Source organism: Euleptes europaea, chromosome 17 (assembly GCF_029931775.1).
Source record: "Euleptes europaea isolate rEulEur1 chromosome 17, rEulEur1.hap1, whole genome shotgun sequence".
NCBI classification, from domain to species: Eukaryota; Metazoa; Chordata; class Lepidosauria; order Squamata; family Sphaerodactylidae; genus Euleptes; species Euleptes europaea.
In genome coordinates, this window is record NC_079328.1 from 34669249 (window position 1) to 34691985 (window position 22737).

The following is a 22737-nucleotide window of genomic DNA, read 5'->3' on the forward strand; positions in this document are numbered from 1 at the left end:
TATTGGGAAGAATGGTCTTTAAAATAAGGACAAAGAATGTGCATGTGGATTTAAGATGTTTCCCAAGAATTGTGTCACATACAATCTGTTCTAGTTCAAACTGATTTGTCACTTTAGGAATCGCATCTCTGACAAGAAAGGGGGGGAAATAACCAGCTGGTCTGAGAGCAGAACAGCACCGCTTTTGACAATCAGACATAGCTGACCCCATTTTTTAGGTATTAGCCCAAGTACACGTGCCTTCCTTACCAGGAATACCAGAGGCTTCTTTCAGTCTCCCTCATTTTCTTTGGAAGACTTTCTGTGTTTGTTTCTTTTACACCATTAGTTCACATTGAATTGGATCCAGCCAGCTTTTTACTCAATTTCTCTTAATTCCCCTCCTTGTTATGCCCCTCATTCATACCTTTTGTCCACAAAGGTCCACGATTTCCACCATACAATATCCGTAATACCTTTTATTAGGAACAACTGAATGACACAGAATGTTGTATGAGTTTTCAAGTTCTCTAGAACCCTTCATCAGACTGGATGTTATTTAAAAAAAAAAACGTTTTTAAAAAGAGAAAGGAAAATTCCTCAGGACATGATTGTTTGTCCTGGTCACGTTGCTTGGAATGATGCTGGCTTCAAGTTACACCCAGCTCTTCTGAGCAAGAGGCAATAATACAAGTAAACTCCATAGGGATAAACAAACCGCAACAAATGTTTCTAATTACTGTCTAAAACAGTGAGATTTAAAACAACTTTTTTGGAAGACTGTGCGGAAAACATTTGTCAGTCTTCCTCTTAACTTAGGAGATACATTTAAGATGTCGCATCTTCAGATGTTGCATCAGGCCAAATTCTGAAGCTTACCTCAAGTTGTGTTCTCAGACAGACTCTTGCAGATGTCATGTTCCTCTCTTTGTCAGCTGAATCCAGGTTTCATAAAAGTAGAAAGAAGTTGTTGGCAGCCATCTGGGTCCCATGGTAAAAAAAATTTAAAAAATCAGAGCACAATCTCCATAATATGTTTTATTGTGTATGTGACGTGCTGCCAAGTTGCTTCTGACTTATGGCATGTGTATTAGAGCATAGCTAAAAGAAAGGTCAGCCACATCTGGTTGTAAAAAAAAAGGTTTGTTATTCTGTCAAAGAAGAGAAGACTTACTGGTAAAGACAATAACGGTAGGAAAACTCAAAGGCACTAGGAAAAGAGGAAGAACCAGCATGGAATAGATTAACTCAATCAAGGAAGCCAGGGCCTTCAGTTTGCAAGACCTGAGCAAGGCTGTTAATGATAGGACATTTTGGAGGCCATTAATACATGGGGATGCCATAAGTCAGAAGCAACTTGGCAGCGTGTCACATACACAATAAAACGTATTATGGAGATTGTGCTCTGATTTTTTTTAAATTACTTTTCATACTCTGTAATGGTCACCTGCTTCCTAACCCAAGAATGTGGGAAAACTCAGCTTCCCATGAATGCTTGCAATGGGCCCACACATTGCTACCCATTGATATGCCCATCCTAATTAGGACCAACCATGCTAGTGGGCAAGTTCTTAAGTTAGAGTCCAGCATAGCCTTTGTGATAGTCAAAGGGGTTCCTCCCTTCTCCTCTCCTAATACTGAAAAGCTGGCTGGATCTAACCAATGTAAACTGTTTTTAATAAGCTGATATTAAAAAGGGCTTAACGAATCAACACCTCCTCGGGAGGTGGTAAGTGCTCCCTGGAGGTTTTTAAGCACAGGCTAGATGGTCATCTATCAGCAATGCTGATTCTATGACCTTAGGCAGATCATGAGAGGAAGGGCATCTTGGCCATCTTCTGGGCATAGAGTAGGGGTCACTGTGTGTGTGTGTGTGTGTGGGGAGGTAGTTATGAATTTCCTGTATTGTGCAAGGGATTGGATTAGATTACCATGGTGGTCCCTTCCAACTCTGTTTCTATGATTCTATGAAATTTCTGTTGAATGTTAAAACTATGGATAAAAATGACAACAACAATTTAATCATGAGTGTAAAGAGACCATAAACTTTCCAAATGATCTAGAGTTGTCATAAAATTTGGTATCATCCCACCATTAAAGTCAGCAGTACAGAAAACAAACTAAACAACACAGCCCTAAGAAAACATGACCTTTCTAACAGATATTGAACTGTTAATATACAATAATAAAGGTATTTATTGAAATTGGGTTGTTTTAAATTGGAACATATTTGATTTTCATTAAATCTCATAATGTTTGATCGTCAGTCAGTCCCTATTGAAAGCTACATTATGTGAGAACCCAATTTTCCCCCATTCATAGATTACATCATGAGATGGATCCAAATAACTATGGGCTTATTGGATGTTTCATGATGTGCAGAATTATGGATAAATAAGACTCATATTTAAAAGAGAATTACACAGACATATTGCCAGAGGCTAATTGATCTGTCTGGAACAGTCCTTGTCCTAAGTAGACAACAGACATTTCTATGTATGAGATTTTTCTCTTTGAGTTACACATCAGTAATGGCTGTCACAAGAATTCATGCAGCCTTTTGAAGACAGGACACCATAACAGCTTGGATGAGCCCAGTTTCCCTATATGTTTATTCATTTTGTTAAGAGTAATTAAGCTTGGGAAGGAAGGCAGCATGGAACAGCCCAAACTCATCAGATCTCGGAAGCTAAGCAAGGTTGGCTCATGGAAGGGAGACCACCAAGAAAGTCTGCAGAAGAAGGCAATGGCAAAACACCTCTGCTTCTCACTTGCCTTGAAAGCCCCATGGTGGGCCACCATAAGTTAGCTGCAACTTGACAGCACTTCACCCACATACAGTTAAGCTTGGACTATTTACTGGGACTGGGTTATCTGCCTTTTCTGAAATATAAGGAGACCTTCAGGAAGAGGCTGGTTTATAGGAAAATCTGCTAGGTTCTTGGGCTTAAACAACTTTTCCATGTTATTGATCATGAGTAGGGCTGATTTTTAGCCGATGGAGATCAGTTCCTCTGGAGAAAATGGCTGCTTTGACAATTTGACTCTATGGCATTGAAGTCCCTCCCCTCCCCAAACCCCGCCCTCCTCAGGCTCTGCCCCCCAAATCTCCAAGATCTGGAGCTGTAAACCCTAATCATGAGACACAGTATAATCATAAAGTAAAGTAACACCTCCTCTAAGCCCATTAAAGTCCAATGGATTTAGAAGAGTGTAATTCTGTTGAGGGTGGCCCTGAGCGGGACTAGCTTTACTGACCTGTTCATAGTACCTTCCCGTGGAATTTTCAAACACAAAAACAAAAGGGGCCTTTCAATGCAGAAGATAGCACCTTTCCAGGACACTTCTAGTTCTCTCAATTGGTCTGTTTCTCAAACCCTTCCCCTTTTAAATTCCACATGCAAATGAAACCCGTGATTTTTCATTTACACACCATCTTTAGTTTCCTCTCACCTTTTCTCCTATAAAATGTGAACATTTTTTCCAGTGTGATTTGTGTGTCAATAAATCAGCATTACACACTATGAATATTTTACTTAGAAAACTTATGTGTCCTCTTCAGAGAGCTGCTAAAGGCAGCTCACAAAGTAAAACATGGTAAAATCATTAAGAGAGCATAACAATCATTTAAATAAAAAACCCAAGCAGCTAGAACATAAAAACAGCATTAAACATTTAGCAGCCTAAAATGATCCTCATAAAATCCTCATGGCTAGAAGTAGACTGTAAGGACAATTTAAACAAATCAAGTCCCTTAGTTAGAAGTCTGGGTAAAAAGCAATATTTAGGTCTCGTGCCTAAAAAAGACAGTAAGGCAAGCATCAAGAGGGAGCACATTCCACAGGCAAGATGTCACTGAAAAAAACGCATCTTTGGTTGCCCCCCACCTCACATCTACAAGAGGGAAAACAAAGCAGGCCTTATACTAGGATTGCCAGGTACTCCCTGGCAGCTGGTGGGGGGCAAGGGGCAGCAGAGAAGGCCTAGCTCAGCATCACAGTCATGTTGCCAGTAAGGCGGCAACGTCACTTCCAGTGCACGTGAGAAGTGATGTCATCACATTACTGGGAATGATCTGGTAGTTGAGCAAAAACTCTATGGTAAAAGCCATTTTTACCATAGAGATTTTGTTCAAATCCTGGAACAACCCCATGTTGCCAGTGGAGTGATGATGTAACTTCTGATGTTGTTGCTTCTCCGGTGACATTGCTGAAAATGCTGGGGTAGGGCTTCCCCGTTGCCAGTAATTCCCCCCACTGTAGGGTTGTCAACTTCCAGGTACTAGCTGGAGATATCCTGCTGTTACAACAGATCTCCAGCCGATAGAGATCAGTTCACCTGAAAAAAATGGCCGCTTTGGCAATTAGACTCCACGGCATTGAAGTCCCTCCCCCCGAAACCCCACCCTCCTCAGGCTCCGCCCCAAAAACCTCCCACCCGTTGTGAAGAGGAACTTGGCAACCCTACCCCACTGGGCAGCTGATCAGCAATGGGGAGTGGGGGGCCGGGGTGGAGGATTTTCTGCCTCAAGCTGGAACCTGGCAGCCCTATCTTATTCACCGGTTGCAATCCTAAGAACACTTACCTGAACAAAATGGAACCTAATTCTGAGTATTTTTGTTTATTTATTTTTATTTTATTAGATTTATATCCCACCCTTTCCAAAAAAAGCCGGGCTCAGGGTGACACACAACACATTTAAAAACCTATTTCCATCATATTAAAACATTCTAATACAAAAAATGGCCCCATAAAATCAAGTATTAAATATCAAATGTAAGTATCCATCTCATTTCATTTGGTGCCCTTAATACAACATAGAACTGTAGCAAAAATAACCAGTCAGCCCCCCATAAGCAAAAATCAGTTTAAAAGGGGAGTGTCTGCTTAGGTTTGCTACTATACATAAATGCATATATGTCTGGGAAACCAACTGCGAAAAGCAGAGAACCAAAATTAACAATAAACATGTTAATATAAAAACCATTAAAACAAGGGACTTTCACACCTCTCTTGAACAGTCACAGTTCAAGAGTTTCCATCTAGACATTGGGAAGAAATTTCTAACAGTTAGAGCTGTTCCACAGTGGAACAGGCTTCCTCGGGAGGTGGTAAGTGCTCCTTCCCTGGAGGTTTTTAAGCAGAGACTAGATGGCCATCTGTCAGCAATGCTGATTCTCTGACCTTAGGCAGTTCATGAGAGGGAGGGTATCTTGGCCATCTTCTGGGCATGGAGTAGGGGTCACTGGGTGTGCGTGGGAGAGGTAGTTGTGAGGTTCCTGCATTGTGCAGGGGGTTGAACTAGATGACCCTGTTGGTCCCTTCCAACTCTGATTCTATGAGTTACCCAGCCAAGAAGATAATTAATAAGACAAGACAACTAATGAAAGTTTAACGATGTCAGCAGATTACACACAAATACACAAAATATAATAGCATCCCATGCATGTAATTGGGGTAGACAGATACGAAAACTTCAGCAAAGCTTTTCTTCAAAAAGGAAGAAACGTTGGTTTGAGGGGCACAATATCCGATGCATTTTCACATCTGTGCTGCAGCAGCTTTCACCAAAATGATGAAAAAAAATCTATTCATAATCAAATCCTAAATGAATCTTATAAAGCAGACCTTTCAAATTGCTATGTAAAAGCTTCCACTTTGACTTCAAGAGATGACAAGTATTAGCCGTTTGCTAAGTAGATTAAGAAGAATTAAAGTGAAAGAGTATTCTTCTTCACAAAATTTATAGCGAGCAACCCAGAATAAATTAGTCATGCTGGAATCTCTGAGATCAACAGTGCAGTTCTATGCAGAGTTACGCAGAGACACTCTGCAAAGATTTTAGTGGACAAATTATAGAGATATCTGCTTGGAAGCGAGACCTGTGGAAACCCATCCTGGTTATTTGCCAGGTGCGACATTTCGGGCAGTGGCAACCTCCGGTCCTATCTGCTGCCAACCAGCTGCCTGCCAACACACCTGTTGCCCAACTGCCCAGTACCCAGATAATCCTCTTTACTGTCATCTTCTCATGAGACTTTGCCCACCATCTCTGGGATGCCAGAGCAACCAAAATGGTGGCCAAACTCTCATAAAAGTTCCAGAAGCCCTAGAGGGCATCCATAACTTTTCATACTGAATTAACTGATGGACAAGAAGGAGTGGGGAAACCTTTCTCACTTGTTTAAGGATGAAACCACAGGGGTAAGTAATTTGAAAGCATCTCTATGGGATGCAGATCTGTTGTCTATGATGAAACCTCAGAAGAAGTCCTCTTTCTGGCAGACCATTCACTTGCTTCAGAAGGTAGAGAAGCAAGGCGGTTAAGGGGAGACATGACAGAGGTCAATAAAATTATGCACGGTATGGAGAGAGTGGACAGGGAGAAACTTTTCTCCCTCTCTCATAATACTAGACTGAGGGGTCATCTGCTGAAGCTGGAGCGTGAGCGATTCAAAACAGATAAAAGGAAGTATTTATTCACAGAACAAATAGTTAAATTGTGGAACTCCCTGCCCCAGGATGTGGTGATGGCTGCCAATTTGGAAGGCTTTAAGAGGGGAGTGGACATGTTCATGGAGGAGAGGGCTATTCATGGCTACTAGTAAAAATGGATACTAGCCATGATGCATACCTCTTCTTTCCAGGATCAGAGGAGCATGCCTATTATCTTAGGTGCTTAGGAGCACAGGCAGGATAATGCTGCTCTAGTCGTTTTGCTTGTGGGCTCCCTAGAGGCACCTGGTTGGCCACTGTGTGAACAGACTGCTGGACTTGATGAACCTTGGTCTGATCCAGCATGGCCTTTCTTATGTTCCTAAGAGCCCAATCCGCAAAAGGATGCAGGCTATGGGCACCGGTCAGCTAGCGCAAGACTCGTGCCAAGTAGCGGGGGCCACTAAATTAGCTGGTCTGCCTATCAGCCTCCAGCCACTGCTACTTCTGCATTCAGCTCTTTCCTTAATTAGAATTTGCAATGAAGTATGAATGAATGCTCCGGCTGACTGGCAACAAAGGTATGCAGGCGTGAGCCTCCCTACTGTAACAAACAGCTGTGTTAGGAACATATTGACATCACACAAAACAGAAAGCTGGAAAAGGCAAAAATGATTTCCCTGGCACAAAGTGAGGATCTGCTAGAGGGCAGCCCCTCCCCCACCCAGGGGAAAAAACACTCTCTTCCAATCCACAATGCACTTCTGTGCCTTAATTCTCAGAAGGCTGTTCATAATAATTAGTTCTGGCTGCGGGTTATCGACACAGCTCCTTCTCTGTTCCCTTGCTACAAAGAGAGAGGGGGTGGGGGGAGAGAGGTGCCAATTTGACTTGCGGAATGATAGGGAAAGAAGATAGCAAAAGAAGCGTTCACAATTTCATCCGTCTTTCTGTCATTGCGGAGGCAGCTCCCGTCCCCGGAGCACGTCCCCAGAAGTGCTCCCCCCTCAACTAGTTTAGTTTCTTTGTGTGACAATGCTCCCACCAGTCAGAAAATGATTTCATAGACTCTGTTGTTAGATGTATCTCTTGATTAAAGATCTGCTGAACAATCAGCCTTGCTGAGGCAGTGGTTTAATAGCATAGTGGATTTAGTCTTGAATAGAGTTGTGCATATTAATATATCTGAACCGAAAATAAACCCGAAATCAGCCATTTCGGCAATATTCGGGTTTCAGTTTGACCGAATACCACCAATGCTCTCACCAGTCAGAAAAGCATTTCATAGACTCTGGTGTTAGATGTATCTCTTGATTAAAGATCTGCTGAACAATCAGCCTTGCTGAGGCAGTGGTTTAATAGCATAGTGGATTTAGTCTTGAATAGGGTTGTGCATATCAATATATCCGAACTGAAAATAAACCCGAAATCAGCCATTTCGGCAATATTCAGGTTTCAGTTTGACCGAATACCAAAACCTGGGAATCTTCCGGAAGGCAAATAGGTAATTCCTGAAAAAGCTGAATAATTAGTATGCTTTTTGGGGTTTGGCTATTCACCTTTGCTCAGATGCATGGCTCTGTGCTTTCTCCCATTTTTCTAGCTTTTTTTTTTTTAACCGGTTTTGCATCACATTCTAGGCTCCCTCCTTTAGTTTTCATGGTCTTTACCAAAGAGACAAAGGGAAACTGAGCATCAATACATGGGGGCATTTTTTGTCTTGCTCCTCAGTTTCTTGAGGGTGGGAAATTGTGGGTGGGGGCTAGTGATTCCCTGCCCCTGGTAAATAAATAGGAGACCTATAGCATGGAAGTTAAAGTGCGACTTCAGTATCATATCCTCTACTACCTCTACTCAGGGATAAGCTAGGAACCATATTTGATATTTCAGCTATATTTTCCATCCCCCCTCCTGCTCCCTCCTTAGGGTTGCCAGGTCACTTGGACTAGTGAGGAATTGCCCGCTAATCCATCTGCCGGCTCAGGAGCGGTGATCGCACATGCGCACGGCCACGCTGACGCAATTATATCACTTCTGGTTTTCACCCGGAAGCAGCTCATAGCTAGGGTTTCCAGGTTCCTCTTTGCAACCGGCAGGAGGATTTTGGGGCAGAAGCTGAGGAGGGCGGAGTTTGGGGAGGGGAGGGACTTCAATGCCAATTGCCAAACAGCTATTTTCTCCAGGTGAACTAGGCCTGCGGGCCTCTCGGTGGCTGTTGGTCTATCTGTTGTGATATTGTCATCCTTAGCAAACCTCCTCTATTGATGTGGGATGTGTAAGATTTTAATTAATTTAATTCTAGCATATTGGAAAAATGTTATTTTTCTATTATATTTGTAAGCTGTGGTTATTTATATAAGTCAGTAGAAAATAGTCCTGTCTAACTTAAACTGAACAAAGCAGGTGATCTTTCGTATCTGGTACAGGATATCACCAAATAACAGATGAGATCATATACATGTGACCACAAAATGAGATCAGAGTTAGGGTGGATTTGAGAGGAGGAGATATTCAAATCCTCTTAGAACAAAGAACTCTGGAAAAGTATAAATATGAGAACTAGGCGGAGTCTGTTAGGAGACTTTCACTTTTGAACCCGAAAAGGGCTGAAATGTCTTCCTCTTTTGCCTGGCAAAATAAAAAAAGCTTTTTTCTCCCTTTGCTTCTTAAACCTGGTGTCGTCTCTACTTTGTGATAATAAATCTGGTCACAGAGGAGAGTGTATATTTACATCCAACAGATTTATGGCACCCCAGGGGACATCTGGTTGTCAACTGCTCACAGATGACGGGTGTCGAAGTTTTGTAGGACAGGTGCACCCGGCGATTTCGCTGGTCCTCAAGCTTGGCAGACACAGCATCTGGGGGTGAGTGCAATTGCAGAGTCCCACTTTTAAACCGACCCAGGAGAAGCAACGGGCTGGAGGTAAGGAACCGCGGAAAGGAATTACGGGACCTTAATGGTGGGGCAGATCTTAGAGGTAAGCCCTTCTAAGAGGAGAAGGCAGAAGCAACGCCACCATGGATAAGGGGCTCAGTGGGACGCCACTGAGTTGGAATGGTAACGGGGGCTGTAACAGAGGGTTCAGCCAATGGTATTTTATTGTCAGTGTGAAAAGCAGTAGCCAGGGATTGTGAAATCCTGTGCTGATCCGGAATTTTTCCAGTTGCCTCCAGGGCATTGGAAGAGGTAAATGCCTAGAAAAGGGAACGTAGTGTCTTGTCTTGTCCAGCGTGATTTATGTTCCCTCTTTCTGTGAAGTATTTTATTAAGGGTTATGTGATTATTTGACAAATGTTAACGTGTTTATTTTTTATGGGGCCAGCCTGGGATACTGGACGGCGTCAGCCAAAAGGAATTTCCCTCCTCCCTTCAAACTGTGTTGCCAAAAGGAAATCAAATTGTTTGAGTAGTCTGGTTTTGTTGTGTGTGTTGTTGTTGTTTTCTGTTGAAAATCTGTTCTTTGCTGGGAGAAAAGTAATCTGGTTGTCTTCTTTCTGAAGAAGAGACTGAAAGAGAAAAAAATCCCCCATGCCCCTCCTTTCTCCGCTTCAAAGTGTTTCTGTTCTTTATCAGACTGGTCGTAAATCAAGGCAGCAATATTGTTTTGTTAACAGAAGATCCTTTCTTTCTCTGAAGTTTAAAATGTGAAACAAAAATTTTTTTTTTTAAAAAAGGAATTTTAAGTTAACTCTGACTGAACCAGCCCTCTTGCTGAACGCAGGAGGAGGGGTCAAGTCAAAAGTGTTTGGAATTTGGAAAGCAGAGTCTTGTGAACTGTATAAAACTTTATAAGAAAAGAAACAGACTGGAAATGCTTACAAGGTGGAAAGGCAATGTGTATTAATATGAGGGAATAAGTAAGTTATGAGAAAGTTAGAGCATGTTTTGAGTGTGTTGTGAAGGGGCAAGTGTTTTGGCTTAAGAGGGCTGAGGAAAGGTGTTATGTAGACTTTAAGAGGGAAGCAGAAGGGTTTATAAAGAGAGAGGATAGTTATGGTTATTCAATGAGATGGATATTGGTGATGCTGGGTGCCTGTTTTCTCCAGGGACGGAGAAATCATGTTAATATATTAAGTGTTTTAAAACACAGTCAAATTAAAGCCAGGGTATTATTGAAGGCTTTCACGGTCAAAGTTCATTGGTTCTCATAGGTTATCTGGGCTGTGTAACCGTGGTCTTAGAATTTTCTTTCCTGACGTTTTGCCAGCGGCTGTGGCCGGCATCTTCAGAGGAGTAACACTGAAGGACAGTGTCTTTTTATTTTATGTTTTTCTGTTTTTATGTTGTTATAACATAAAAGTGGCATCATTAATAAAAAAAGTATATATATTATTTGTAAACGAATGCTGTAAGTGCAAGATGACAATGCAGGCCAGTTGAACATTTCACCCATACAGGTAACCTTTGACTGGGAGCGTAAATGCCAGTTAAAATTACCAGTAGTACAGCAGTTGCTGACAAATGGGAGACAACCACCCTATTCTGGCATTGCCAAAGCCAGGTAGAAAAGGAAAGAGAAGAGGATGGAAATTAGTTGAGGATTTAAAGGAAATTAATGAGATTGTTCAACATGGGCATCCAATGGTGTCAGATCCTCACACTTTCCTGTACACCCCATCAGGACACCATGTATGGTTTAGTGTGACAAATTTGAAAAATGCCTTTTTAGCATTCCACTGGATGCCAACTCTAAGGACCTGTTTCTCCTGAGGTAAAAGAATCCAGATAATCTCTGCAAAAACAGAAAAGCTGGTGTTAGAGGGAGCGATCTAATTGCTGAATTTCTTAAGACAGAAAGAATATAGGGTCTCAAAAGAAAAACTCCAAGTAGCCCAAAGGGAAGTAATTTATTTGGGATACAAAATAACACAGGGAAGACTATTTATCGCATGCCACTCCCTCAAACTAAGAAACAGCTAAGGTCCTTCTTGGAAATATTGAAATTTTGTCATGAGTGGATAAAAGAATATAGTAAACTAACCAGAGACTTTATAAAAATATGCCATGATGAGGAACCAGAAGTATTGTAGTGGGAACCTGAAAATGCACATAAGTAAAAAGAGCTGAAGCAAGCTTTGATGACAGCACCAGCTCTGGGTATCCCTGACCTGCAAAAAGAGGGTTGCATGGCGGGGGTCCTTACACAAACTTGTGGGCTAACTGAAAGACCTGTAGCTTATTTATCAAAACAGCTGGATCCAGTGGCACAAGAGTGGCCTCCATGCTTGAGGGCAGTAGCTGCAACTGCCCTGGCTGTGAAGGAAGCAAAGGAATTGACTATTGAACATCCAATCAGAGTGTTTTGCCCTCATGCAGTGACTATTTTGTTACAACGGAAAGGAGCCAAGTGGCTTACAAAAATCCTGCTAGTCTGCTGCCTGTAACAACTGACTGTCTACAGACTGTAAATATGTGCACCATGGCACGGGTAGATGAGCCTATCCACAACGCAGATCTCGAAATTTGGATTGATGGATCTTCTCGAGTGGTGAGTGGAAAAAGGCAGAGTGGATACAGCCTGGTGACTGAGTGCAAAGTGCTTGAAGCAAAGCCATTACCAGCGTCATTTTCAGCACAAGCAGCCGAATTATATGCATTGAACCAGGCCTTACTTAAAGCAGCAGGTAAGACTGTGAACATTTATACTGACAGCAAAGATGCTTTTGGAGTTGTACAAGCATATAAATACATCTGAAAAGAACAAAGAGTCCTGACAGCTAGTGGGGAGCTGTAAAGCATGGAAATTTGATTTTACAGGTTTTGGACAATATTTAGTTACAGGTGACAATAACATCAAACTGGACATACCAAGGAGGCCAAAGGAAATTGCAGAGCTGATGAAATGGCAAAAGTGACTACAGCAAAATCAACATTCTGTGATATGGTAATGACTTTAACCCCAGTTTTTACACTACCACCTACAGGGCCCTGCACTGAAGAAGAAAAGGAACTGGATGGCAAAAGTAGGGACTACAGAAACAAGAGGGGGGTGGTTGAAAAAAAAAGCCTAAGGGTACACATCACACACATCCTCACACAATTACACTAGAATAGTCATCTGGGGAACAGGGTTAACAGAAATATTCTTGCAGTCATACAATGGAAAGGGCATCTATCAAAAAACAAAACACATAACAAAAGCATGTAACATATCAAAGGGTATATGTAGACAGAAGGGGTTATTTGTTAGGGAAGTTATAGAACAGTTTAAAAAAAAAATGAAAATAAAATACAGTTTTTACATGGCTTGGCGACCCCAGTTATCAGGGACAGTAAAAAAATGAATCAGACCCTAAAAAGAAATGTTAATTAAAATTTGTGTAAAAAAACTAATTTAAAATGGTCAGATGTATTGCCTATCACACTGACACGCATCCGTATATTAGCCCGGGGGCCACACAAGTTGTTGCCCTTTGAGGCTCTGTATGAATGTCTCTTTTAGCATTTTTAGAATCAGGGAACACCCAATAAAGAGGTTGGAAACAGATATATGAAAAACTATATAAAAACTTTAAGTGCAGCTTTGAAGGAAACCCAAAAACTGGCTTGTGTTGTACAACCTCTCCCCCTAAACTCTGTTGTCCATTCTTTTTTAATAGGAGACTGGGTGTTTGTAAAATCTTAAAAGCATACTACTCTCCAGCTCAGGTAGACGGGTCCGTTCCAAATTCTTTTCACCACAGATGTCGCAGTGAAGGTAAATGGAAAGGAAGGCTGGGTCCATTAATCCAGATGCAAGAAAGTGCTACCACCGTGTGAGGCCGAGATCAGAAGGGCAGTAGATGACGTCGTGGCAGCCAAAGCCACTGCAACTGGAGAGAGAGCTCAAGTGCAAGAGGCTCGAAGTGGTTGGTCGAACCTGCAGGCGAACTTAATTTTTATTCAAAAATCAACAAGACTTATGATTGAAAACTTGGAAACCAGAGCACAATTGTTAGCTAAAGAACAAGAGTAGATGTTTGAGACTCTTTTAGAAAGCCATTTTGATGTATTATTTGGTCCTTTGGGTTAAGAAAAAGTGGCTAGGAAAACATTGTGTCTACATTATTGTTTTAAAATTGCAAGTTAATATAATAAAATGATCAAGATTCAAAATAATTTTGATTTTGATCATGAGGGGGGACTGTGGGATGTGTAAGATTTTAATTAATTTAATTCTAGCATATTGGAAAAATGTTATTTTTCTATTATATTTGTAAGCTGTGGTTATTTATATAAGTCAGTAGAAAATAGTCCTGTCTAACTTAAACTGAACAAAGCAGGTGATCTTTCGTATCTGGTACAGGATATCACCAAATAACAGATGAGATCATATACATGTGACCACAAAATGAGATCAGAGTTAGGGTGGATTTGAGAGGAGGAGATATTCAAATCCTCTTAGAACAAAGAACTCTGGAAAAGTATAAATATGAGAACTAGGCGGAGTCTGTTAGGAGACTTTCACTTTTGAACCCGAAAAGGGCTGAAATGTCTTCCTCTTTTGCCTGGCAAAATAAAAAAAGCTTTTTTCTCCCTTTGCTTCTTAAACCTGGTGTCGTCTCTACTTTGTGATAATAAATCTGGTCACAGAGGAGAGTGTATATTTACATCCAACATTGAGGACAGCTTATCTGTATGAGCCAGTTACGTAGTATAGGGTGCTTTCTGTGTTTTAGAATAGGTTCACAGTTTTAAACTTATCAGTTACATGTTTTAATGTTAATATTACATTGTATATATTGTTCTTGGAAGCCGCTAGGGTTGCCAGGTCCCTCTTCGCCACCGGCAGGAGGTTTTTGGGGTGGAGCCTGAGGAGGGCTGGGTTTGGGGAAGGGAGAGACTTCAATGCCATAGAGTCCCATGGCCAAAGCAGCCATTTTCTCTAGGTGAACTGATCTCTATTGACTGGAGATCAGTCGTAATAGCAGGAGATCTCCAGCTACTACTGGGAGGTTGGCAACCCTAGAGGCTGCCCTGAGCCCAGCTCTGCCGGAGAGGGTGTGGTATAAATCTAATAAATAAATAAACCAATAGATAAAACTGACTCTTTCGTTATATTCCATGGGAGAAAAGCTCCCTTTTAAAGCAGAGGTGCCTAGGATGCTCCCCCCACAATTTTGTCCTCATTGTTACATACATGACAATGACAATTAATATAACAAAACAATGATATGGAGTATATCATTGGACTATGGTTAAGAGTGGTGTTTTTTTAAAATATTTTTATTGAAATTTTTAATTAAACAGAAAAAGAAAAACAAGTATAAACAATAACAGAAAAATTACACTAAAAAAGAGATTATACAATTGAGATTATATAAAAAGTAAAAATAAAAATAATAAAAAGTCCCCTACCCCTCTTTGTGCTATGTGTCTACCCACCCCCCATTGTGACTTCCAGAGAAGCACCTCTTAGCTTTATGTTATCCACTATACAATTGAATCTTCTTTACTAGTAGAGTGGTGGTTTAATCTGGAGAACCGGGTTGGTTTCCGCACTGCAGCTGGGTGACGTTGGGCTAGTCCCAGCTCTCTCAACCCCACCTACCTCACAGGGTGTCTCTTGTGGGGTGGGGAAGGGAAGGCGATTGTAAACCCATTTGATTCTCTCTTAAGTAGTAGAGAAAGTCAGCATATAAAAACCATCTCTTCTTCTTTATTACGCTCGCACATATGGTGATCCTTAGACACATGATCCTAGAACAAAATGTGCTATGCCTGTTTGAACATAAACTGCACTGAAATCAACAGGCCTTCCTTCCAAGTAAACAAGCAGAAGTTCACCCTGTAAGATCGCGAGGGAGCAGTTGCCTTTGAGTCCGGCAGAGCATATGAAAGAGAAATTCATTTTGCAGCGATGAGTGATTGACAGTTCATGTCAGGCAGGGTCCTCTAGTAAAAGGACATTGGTCCAGGAAGCAGTATGGGAATTTGCTTCAGTGTTCTGAGAGTAGCCCTTTGAGAACATAGACCAGCTCTGCAAGTCCAGTCAGAGAAAACCGAGTGACAGTTTTCACAATCAAAATAACTTTTCTTCCTCCCTCCCACTCCTTCGGCTTTGTCTCCTCCATTGTTCCCAATTCTGGTGCCGTTGAGTCACCATTGGAGCTAAAGATCAAAGGTAGCTGCTCTATCCCGTTTTAGCACAAGGGCACGGCTCAAGGCTCGGTTAAATGGGGAAAGGTATTTTAAGCAGAGGAGACTGACAAAAGAAGAGAAGTTACTGAAAGAAAGAATACGTGTGCTGGGGGTTCATATAAAATCTGTATACTAGGGTGGTCTGGCACGTAAGAGAGACTTCATTCTTTGAAACCTGCGTTCAGGAGCACCCTTTCTGCCCTGTACTAACGGCAGGGTTGCCAGCTCCGGGTTGGGAAATACCTGGAGATTCTTGGGGTGAAGCCTGAGGAGGACTGGGTTTGGAGAGGTGAGGGACTTACTGTACCTCCATAGAGGCCATTTCCTCCAGGTGAACTGATCTCTATCGGCTGGAGATCAGTTGCAATAGCAGGAGATGAACAGCTAGCCCCTGGAGGCTGGCAAGTCTAGTATGTGGTAAAAAAAAAAAATGCACCAGGCTAGTTCATCTGATGTCTGGGGCTATCCAATGATAAACAGTGCCTGTTCACAATGAGGGACTGCCACATTTTTAGATAGAGTTTCAAACAAATGAATGAGGGAGAAAAACCAGTGATTTCTTCATAAACAATGGAAATATCTATAACCCTGTTGCCAAGTATTTATGTATTTTAATGTTTATGGAGATAGTTTCAGAGGGTAGGCGTGCTATTCTGCAGTATAACAGCTAGATTTATGGTCCAGTAGCACCTTAAGAGCAACAAGATTTTTGGGGAATAAGCTTTTGTCTGGAGTCGGTGCTGAGTTTGCGCTCCTTGGAGTCCTCAGCGCTGGATCTGACTTCCCAGCAGTGGGCAGGGTGGCTCCCAACTAGGGCTGCCAACCTCCAGGTACTAGCTGGAGATCTCCTGCCATTACAACTAATCTCCAGCCGATAGAGATCAGGTTACCTGGAGAAAATGGCCGCTTTGGCATTTGGACTGTATGGCATTGAAGTCCCCTCCCCAAGCCCCACCCTCCTCAGGCTCCACCCCAAAAACCTCCTGCTGGTGGCGGAGAGGTACCTGGCAACTCTACTCCCAACCCCTCTCAGACACTGCCACAGCCAGCAGAGACCCACCTGAAAGGGCCCATGCTCCTGGAATAGGAGGAGGAGGCGGTTGCCACAGCAACATGAAGGGAACATAGGGTTGCCAGCTCTGGGTTGGGAAATATCTGGAGATTATGGGGTTGGAGCCTGAGGAGAGTGGGGTTTGGGGAGGGGAAGGACTTCAATACCATAGAGTCCAATTACCAAAGCAGCCATTTTCTCCAGGGGAACTGATTTCTATTGTCTGGAGATCAGCCAACATCTGGAGGGGCAACATCAGCCCTAATACTAAAAGGACTTTTTCAGTTCAACAAAGTTTGGCCAGGAACTGGCAAACGGAACCGAGCCAGGAATCGGCTTTCAACTGTTTTTGTTTTTTAATCGGCGCACAGTTTTTCTTGCCTGCAAGTGACGCTCCCATTCAGTATACATCGGGAGAATCCCCCCGGTGAAGTTTCCAATACATTTCGGGACTTAATTGTATTTTGTTCTATCCTATAGCATTTTTATTTGGGTTTATGTAACTGACAAGTTGTATACATTATAAATATATATAAAGTGTATGTTGAATTGTTTAACAGCCATCAGTGCTTGTATTTTTCCCCTCAACATCTGAGGTTGGCAAACCTAAGGGAATGGCTATTTCACTCTATATGCCAAAGATCAGACATATGAGACCTTGTCCACTAATCATAGGTAAACATTGTGGGGGGAGTCTCAGCTTTTGGGGCTCTGGGAAACGACCTCTCACTCTCTGCTCCTAGGATTGCCAGCTCTATATTGGGAAAAACCTGGAGATTTTGGGGGTGGAGTCTGAGGAGTGCAGGGTTTGGGGAGGGGAGGGACTTCAATGGGGTATAATGCCACAGAGTTCACCTTCCCGAAGTGGCCATTTTCTCCAGGTGAACTGATCTCTGTCTCCTGGAGATCAGTTGTAATCCCAGGAGATCTCCAGCCTCCACCTGGAGGTTGGCAGCTGTATCTGCCCCCCCTTATTCTTCATTACTGTGATAACAGACTATTTAAATCTTTAAAGGTCAAAAGGACCATTTGGAGTTGGGCCTCTTATAAGTTATTGCCAAAAGATGTTAGGAGGTCTGTCCACAGTTGATAAGGATGTCTGAGACATAAAGTGGCCAACCTAAATTGTGTGTGTGTGGCAGGGGGGAAAAATTGGAAGATTTTCCCAAGGCAGAAAAGCCCCTTTACTGTCTCTAAGGACATAAGAACATAAGAAAGGCCCTGCTGGATCAGACCAAGGCCCATCAAGTCCAGCAGTCTGTTCACACAGTGGCCAACCAGGGGCCTCTAGGAAGCCCACAAACAAGACGACTGCAGCAGCACCATCCTGCCTGTGTTCCACCGCACCCAAAATAATAGGCACGCTCCTCTGATACTAGAGAGAACAGGTATGCAGCATGACTAGTATCCATTCTAACTAATAGCCATGAATACCCCTCTCCTCCATGAATATGTCCACTCCCCTCTTAAAGCCCTCCAAGCTGGCAGCCATCACCACATCCTGGGGCAGGGAGTTCCACAATTTAACTATGCGTTGTGTGAAAAAATACTTCCTTTTATCTGTTTTGAATCTTTCACCCTCCAGCTTTAGCAGATGACCCCGTGTTCTAGTATTATGGGAGAGGGAGAAAAACTTCTCCCTGTCCACTCTCTCCAAACCATGCATAATTTTATAGACCTAGAACAACCCAAACTTGAAATGAATCACATCAGTTTTACGATGTGCTTTTGCTCTTAACGCCAAAAGAATCTCTCTTCCAGGTTTTTAAAAAAAAATTCTTACAGCCACAACAATGCTGTTTTTTTGTGAAATAAAAAGGTTAGAAATGAAGCTCTACATTAAAACTCACACTCCAGTCGGCAAAGAGAGTGTGCTGGTAGGCAAAAGAGGAGAGACCACTGAGGTCAAATTAAAGCAGGATTAGACAAGCCAAAAAAAAAGGGGGGGTGGATTCTCCAACAATACATCATGCAGGTCTGTTTTTAATACCAGGCTGGACAAAACAGTGGATTTTTTTCAAAGAACAGTCACATCAAATAAAGCGATCATATATCAAAGGAGCTGCCAGGTGCTAAGTCCTGTCTTCGCCTTGCATGTTAGCGTGACTAAGACTGCCTCCCCTCCCCTCCCGTGAGACGTGACTGGTGACGTCAGTGAACTCACTTTTTAATTATTATTATTTTTTGCACACCTGTCCCTTCCCCGTTACATAATTAGACTCAGAAGACTGCAGTTCATATGATAATCTGAGCATTGCAGGTAAGGTTACCAACCTCCAGGTAGTAGTACTATTACAACTGATTTCCAGCTGATAGAGATCAATTAACCTGGAGAAAATGGCTGCTTTGGCAATTGAGAGGAGCCCCGTGGCGCAAAGTGGTAATCTGCAGCACTGCAGTCAAAAGCTCTGCTCACAACCTGAGTTTGATCCCAACAGAAGTCAGTTTCAGGTAGCTGGCTCAAGGTTGACTCAGCCTTCCATCCTTCCAAGATAAGTACAATGAGTACCCAGCTTGCTGGGGGTAAGGTGTAGATGATTGGGAAAGACAATGGCAAACCACACCGTAAACAAAGTCTGCCCAGTAAATGTTGGGATGTGCTTGCTTGCACAGGGGACTACCTTTACCTTTTTTGGCAATTGAACTCTATAGTATTAAAGCCTTCCCCTCCCCAAACCCCACCCTCCTCAGGCTCCATCCCCAAAACCTCCCACTGGTGGCAAAGAGGGACCTGGCAACCCTAGTTACAGGGCAGTATCCTTATATATGTAAGACAGTATTAAGTCACAGGAACTTCTCTGCATGCCAAGGACTTTACACACCACACTCAATTTGTACAGTCGACCGATATCTTGAAAGTTTAATTAAAACCTGTAGGGCTCACGCTTGTTTAATTAAATAAAATAGACTGTTTTGGGTACTAAATGCTTGCAATATGGGCTCATTGACTGGGCATCCAGGTCTGATTCCTCCAGCCGTGTGCCTGGCTCTGTCTGGAAGACTCAAATAGTTAGCAATCTCGTATAACATTTATCCTGCATTGCGGGCTGGTTAATTGGAAAACTGTTCTTCACACTAATTAAATATGACCAAAGCTAAATAGCAATATCAATACCCAGGATTTTTCTAATTCATCATGGCCTGAAGCTGGACTTCATCCTGAGGTTGCAAAGATGCAAAGTTGCCCTTCCTATGAGCAAGGGAGGGTTTGCTACTCCTAAAGGGTTGACGCTGTCAACAACCTGATGAGGTGGCAACCGAGACCCAGGATGTCTGGTTTTGTCCTGGTATTTTAAGCCCCAGCACTTTAAAATGGTCTGCCAGCCTAACTTGACTCTCTTCCTGAAGTCCCAAGTGAACTTGTTAAGAGAAAATACATATTTATTACTATAATGTTCCCCATTTTGTTTTTGTATTTGTTAAAAAAAATTTTCTGGTGACTGAGGGACATGGGCGAGTGATACAGCATCTGTTTGACATGCAGAAGGTCCTGTGTTCAGCCCTCAGCAACTCCAGTGAAAAGGATCAGAGGAGGAGGAGGAGGAGAAGAAGAAGAAGAAGAGTTGGTTTTTATATGCCGATTTTCTCTGCCACTTAAGGGAGAATCAAACCGGCTTACAATCACCTTCCCTTCCCCTCCCCACAACAGACAACCTGTGAGGTGGGTGGGGCTGAGAGAGAATGACTTGCCCAAGGTCACCCAGCTGGCTTCGTGTGTAGGAGAGGGGAAACAAATCCAGTTCACCAGATTAGCCTCTGCTGCTCCTGTGGAGTGGGGAATCAAACCCGGTCCTCCAGATCAGACTCCACCGCTCCAAATTAAGTGATGTGAAAGACTTCTACTGGATAGCCACTGCCAGTCAAGAGTAGACAATATTGGACTTGAGAGAGCGAGGTTCTTACTGAACAGAAAGCAGCTTTGTGGATTCGTTTCCTCTTTAGGTAGTGTGTCTCTTGCATTATTTTGAGTTGTGAACAGCCATGTATTCAGTGCCAGAAGGGTGATATATAGGGTTCCCAACTGGCCGGTGAGGGTGGGCAATTGCCTGCCAACTAGGGTTGCCAGGTCCCTCTTTGTCACCAACGGGAGGTTTTTGGGGCAGAGCCTGAGGAGGGTGGGGTGTGGGGAGGGGAGGGACTTCATTGCCATAGAGTCCAATTGCCAGAGTGGCCATTTCCTCCAGGCGAACTGATCTCTATCGGCTGGAGATCAGTTGTAATAGCAGGAGATCTCCAGCTAGTACCAGGAGATTGAAATCCTATTGAAATATCTCCCCTCCCCAAGCCCCGCCCTCCTCAGCTCTGCCCCAAAGACCTCCCGCAGGTGGCGAAGCAAGACCTGGCAACCCTAACTCTTATTCTCATTCTAAACAGAAAAAGTCCTGCTCCGCCACCCACACTTCAACCAAATGCAAACCAGGATGACATTCCTTCTATCTCCTCAAGTGTGTTCTTTCCCCCCTTCCATCCCTGCTCATAAGACGCTTCAGGCAGCAGTAAGCCAGAGCGTGGAAATCAAAAATGCCAGCTCCAACACAGAGCTCTCTTCTGCCAAAACATACCCCCTCCAAGGCCTGTGGCTATCTCGGTTTCATTACATTTCCCAGGAGGGGGCATCGTTCCCTGACAAGCAACATCTGGCCCAAGAGACCTGCTTAGTTTAAAACAACAAACTAATTATTCTCACCTCCTCTTTCCTGCAGCTTTTATCTTTTTGTTTATTTATTTCTCTCAAACATTTGGATCAGCATATCTGGTGTTTGTACTCCAAAGACTTCGGGCAACCTTCCTGCCTTCCTTCCTTCCCTCTGCCACTTACATAAAAGGTACACATCCCGTATTCTTTCCAGCCCTTCTCTATTGACTAAAGATAGAAAAGCTAAGTACAGAATAATGTACTAAATTAGGGTTGCCATCCTCCAGGTACTAGTTGGAGATCTCCTGCTATTACAACTGATTTCCAGCTGATAAGAGATCAGTTCCCCTGGAGAAAATGGCCGCTTTGGACTCTATGGCATTGAAGTCCCTCCCCTCCCCAAACCCTGCCCTCCTCAGGTTCTGCCCCAAAAACCTCCCGCGGGTGGCGAAGAGGGACCTGGCAACCCTATACTAAATCCAGACCTTCTCTTTAAAGATGTGGAATACAATCATACTATGTCATCGACAGAAGTTTGATACCCTGATGGACTGATGGTCTGATTCACTATAAGACAGATTCGTATGTGTTCCTGTGTGAGTGGGGATTTTAACCTGGGCCTCATAGATAGGGTTGCCAGGTCCATCTTTGCCACTGGTGGGAGGTTTTGGGGGCAGAGCTTGGGAAGAGGAGGGACTTCAATGCCATAGAGTCCAGTTGCCAAAGCAGCCATTTTCTCCATGTGAACTGATCTCTATCGGCTGGAGATCAGTTGTAATAGCAGGAGATCTCCAGCTAGTATCTGGAGGTTAGCAACCCTATCTCAGACCAACCCTAACCATGACATCAAACTTTCACCACAAGGTCCACGCTTGTCTTTTCCATTGCATAGACTATGTCCATCAAACACATCTGGCAATGTGATTATTATGCCAATAAAGGTTCATGTGTGTGTGTGTGTGTCACTATGTCCACCTAGAAAACAAAATTGCCATTATGTGTCGTGGCCCCAAAAGAGCATTCTCTGTAACTCAGGAACTTTCAGCTTCATGCACTAACCAGAAACAGGCCGGTACACCTCTTTTCTGAAGATCCAAAAAGAATCTAATGAAAGAAAGATGTATGTAGGCCTTCGGGGGCTTAACCAAAACATTGGGACAGTTCAAAAGATGCTGCCGTTTTAATCACCTCCACAGATGATGGTTGCCAGAACACCCTCACATTGACTCACCAGACATCTCTTCCCTTGAATAAACAAGTTGAATAATCTGAGATCACCAACCGGCCATCTGTGCTCATTAAGACTGGACAGACCTGTCAACTTTTTAATCACATGCTAAAAGTTTCATAGCTTTGAAGTAGATCAAAGTTCTTGGGGACAGTTTGGAGACCACAATAGATAACGAATCCCAGGTTGTTTATGCAAAACTGATCTTCAAAGCGTCAGGCTTTTTTACTTTCTTATCCTGCCGGATACAGGGCGGGGGGGGGAAGACACACCACCTCTAAGTAG